The 4,067-nt window shown below is 32.9% G+C and overlaps 1 protein-coding gene across 7 annotated transcripts in view; it reads right to left on the bottom strand.

Moving 5' to 3' along the window:
- Nucleotides 1–4,067, bottom strand: part of LOC106872451 (dnaJ homolog subfamily B member 6) — a 52,640-nt gene that overhangs the window by 26,301 nt on the left and 22,272 nt on the right. The window lies entirely within an intron of this gene.

Here is a 4,067-nt window from a genome sequence, read left to right as displayed (position 1 = left end):
GGGGGGGAATTCTATAAAAGCAGAATCCATTGTTTGTAAGAAATCAAAGTTGTGGCTCGATGAGCCTCATATTTCTTATTCCTCAGAGAATTCCTTGAAATACCTATCTGAAAAGGTCAAACAATCTAACAGACTTGAGATCGTCTATCTTAAAACAAGTTTAACAAGAAATCCTAAACTATGCAACAGAATATGAAATTTTTTTCTTGTAATATTTTATCCAATGATAGAAATGTCAAAAAACAAAAACAATTATCACAGTAGAATGTCATTAGATGACTAGATGTGTAATCTGCGTTTTATTGTAAGTTACCAATACAAATTTATGGGTTATTGCAATCTAGTCAGTCATTTTTATTAAAGACAGTATTCAAAATATTAGAAGTCTATTTCTAAAATGTATACAATCATCCAACAACTCTTGAATAATAAACTTTTGCCAACAATCATTTTAATACCTACTTTTCCATGCTTGCATGGGTCAGACAGAATTTGAAGCTTATCTTCTATGGTGGTATGCCCTTCCTATTGCTAACCTTTACCTGTTTCTAATGTCAAATAGCTGCTGTCTCGTATGGGAAGAGTACAGCTGCCACCTGAATCAAAGATTGCTCCACTGTCTTCCTTTAACAAGGAAGAAAAGGTTTGTTTTCTTGTTGTGATTGCTATGGTGATAGAGGCAGTATGGAAGGCCTGAATGAAAGCAGTAACAACAAGCATCTTCATCTCCAGCCGGGGTTTGGTGAGTTTCCTCATTTTCCATCTTAAGGAAAATACAGCTGGAGAAGAGATGTTTGTCATCTGTTATATATAACAAAAGATGGAAGGGTGTAGTACAAATGTTAAGTATGAATGACCGTATGCAAGTGTAAACCATGAAGGAAAACTAAAAGGTTTCAGTGGTGGAATAGTGCTTGTGGGGTCGGAGCCAACCCCCTCACTGCTGTTTTCTATTGTCTAACATACGCATTAAGTTTGTCATAAATTTAAAAATCTTTATGTAAAATTCATACGTTTTTATAGACCTGTGTTTTTGTATTGTCCCCTCTCTGTTGGCCCCCAGCGGGCAATAAAGAATTAAACCCTTACACATTTCCAAGCAAGGTAATATTTCCCCAAACATGTTTTTATATAAGATTGGAAATGACACCAGTTGTTTGATGGTGGAGCTTATTTTCTGATGCACAAAGTCAAAATAAGGTATCTTTCAGTTTATCAGAGCCACTCTGGTCAGTTTGATGCTAAGGTACTACACACTGGGACTGAACCCAAAACCATATAGCCAAGAAACCAATCTAACTATACAGCCATATTCATTGTATTACTTTTAAAGATTACTCTAAATCAACATTGTCAATTCTGAAGCTAATCCAATCCTGGGGGGTGTTAACAGAAATATCCTTTTCTACTCTAGGTACAAGGCCCAAAATTTTTGGGGAGGGGACCAGTTGATCAGATCAACCCCAGTATGTAACTGGTACTTAATTTATCAACCCTGAAAGGAAGAAAGGCAAAGTTGACCTCGGTGGAATTTGAACTCAGAACAAAGATAGATGAAATACTGCTAAGCATTTTGCCCGGTGTGCTAACCTTTCTGCCAGCTCGCCACCTTAAATATCACCCTTTGAAAAGATTACCCACTGAAGAAGTTGTGTACTGTTTCATTTTTCAACCTATCCAATATACATTTATCAAATAGGTTCTATTAAAGCAGTAATAATTCCAGAAGTAGAACAAGTTCATAATGAAATTTAAATGAGAAAATAACAGAAGCCAACAGTCTCTAAATTCTAGTTTCTAATTAATCCTGCTTAACGAAATAAGAGTCCAAAAGTCAGCACTGGATGAGATTTAGATTAAAATAACTCCAATCTGCTTAGCTGCATAATAAATAATTAGATTTTCAATCATGCAAGAAATTTAGATCTCTCCATGGTTATAAAAAAGGAAATTAGGTGTCCATGACTATGTCTCCTTACATACACACATGTATATCCTCATGATGCATTTCATATTTAATGTTGGCAGGAGTTGAACAGGTTTCACTGTTAGATACCCTTGTTTAATCAGCCCTTTTAGCTATCTCTTACGACATGCAAGAACATGGGGCATCTATTATAAAAATTAAAATATTTCCTCTTCACTTTGGTCTTAGAGCAATAGAAATTTTTATCTTTACTGACAATTACTTCCAAATTAAAAATTTCTTGAAAACTTTTCAAATAAGAAATGAGAAAAATGTACAAATAATTAAGTAGGTGATAAATATAGTGAAGATTATAATTATGGGCAAATCAGAAAGATTAGAAGCTAGATTTAATAAAACTAATGACATGTCTAGTAGTGCATATAAGTGAAAGATTAAAGAACACTTGCAGCTTGTATTAGACTAATGAAAAGCAGACTTAGTGACAATGATACATGTTTAAGCAAGTCTGTGGGAGGAGAGAATAAAATAAGTTGGGGAAAACTTGCTTCTGGCTGCAGTTAAAAATAGAGAACACTGCTTATTTTCATTGTACAGCTCCAGAGAGAGTTACTACCATCTGATGTTTTACTGTTGTTCGACCACTGGATGAGAATGGGGTCAGACAACTATAGATAGCATTACATAACTTGATGCTAATTTTTCAAGAGCCATAATACAATGAAAAACCTAATATTTTTTTAAATCTTATAATTGCCATCATCAACTTGTAAAAGTGATTGGATACTTTTGAGGAACATGAAAAAAAAAAAAAATTTTAAAAACCCTCAGTTGCAGAGAGGAAAAACCTGTAGTCAATGGATCTTTTGCAGATGTTGCTAGTCTATAAAACAATTTGGTCATTTAGAGAAATTGTGTATCTTTTAGGCATTATAGCAAAGCATGAACAAGAAACTTGTGTGCAGCATAAATGCTTTCTTTTGTTTGTGTTGTGAACAACTTTATTCTAATTATTCAAAATATCGAACAGAGGGACCAGGAGGACTATGAGTACAGTTGCCTTCAAATCAAACCAAGAAAACGAAAAAAAATTAGCAAACAGGTTTTCTTGAAATTAATGAAACAATATCTATACTAATTGATGGAACAGAAATAAAACATTGTGGGAATTTGTGTATTTTATGGAATATATTGCTACAATGCTTTTTATATGATCTTCAATGTCACATCTATTAAAATACAAAGTTTTTGTATGGAGAAAGAAGTAGTCAACAACAACATTCCAACTGCTTATTCATTCATTGATATTCCAATTAGATAAAACAATTTATACAACAAATTTTCATATTAGAAAACCAGCAATAAGAAAATAAGTACCTGGAGGAGTACTTAAACTGCATTTGAAATAGTATATACTGGTTTACCAATATTAAAAAAAAAGGACAGTAAATAAAATTTGACCTGAGTAATGAACAAAAATGTCAAAACAACCTCTTCACTTCAAAGATAGAAACTAATAAATAGCTTTGCTATATTTTTAATATAAGTACGGAAATTGGTAACTAATTATGAAGCTTATAACTTAATTTTTTTTTAGTTTTCTGTATTAATTTTATTATAATTTCAGTTACACTACTCTAGTAAACCAATAAAAAAAAGTTTTAAGTTTAGTTCTGGTACATTTCCTTTATAAAGAGGTAACACTGCTCCTTGCAAATAAAAGATCCCTATACAAATAGCAATAATTCAAAATTCTGCAACATTAAGCAGTTCGGAAGCCAGAAATTGCTGGCACAAACCAACAGAACAAACAAAAGGGAAACAATGAGATATTAGGCACAGAGAAGAAAGAAATAAAAACGAAATAATGACAGTAAAATCGAGAGATTAGTAAAATGTCAGATTGGGGGAAATGAATGCTCGGTTAATAAACATAACCCAAGAAGAAACTGCAGAACAGAACAAAACGAAATCAAGAGATGCTGCATCAGCTTATTCTAACGCAACAGATAACATTCAATATGGAGAGTACGTGAATTAAAATGTTTTTTTATTAGAAGAAAAATCTTCATCACCCCAAGCAGGAAACAACAGCTGTTTAGGAGAGAGAGAGAGAGAGAGAGAGAGAGAGAGAGAGAGA

This window comes from Octopus bimaculoides, chromosome 9 (genome assembly GCF_001194135.2).
Source record: "Octopus bimaculoides isolate UCB-OBI-ISO-001 chromosome 9, ASM119413v2, whole genome shotgun sequence".
Lineage (NCBI taxonomy): Eukaryota > Metazoa > Mollusca > Cephalopoda > Octopoda > Octopodidae > Octopus > Octopus bimaculoides.
Note: the sequence above shows the minus strand (reverse complement) of the source record. Positions and strands in the feature narration are given on the sequence as shown.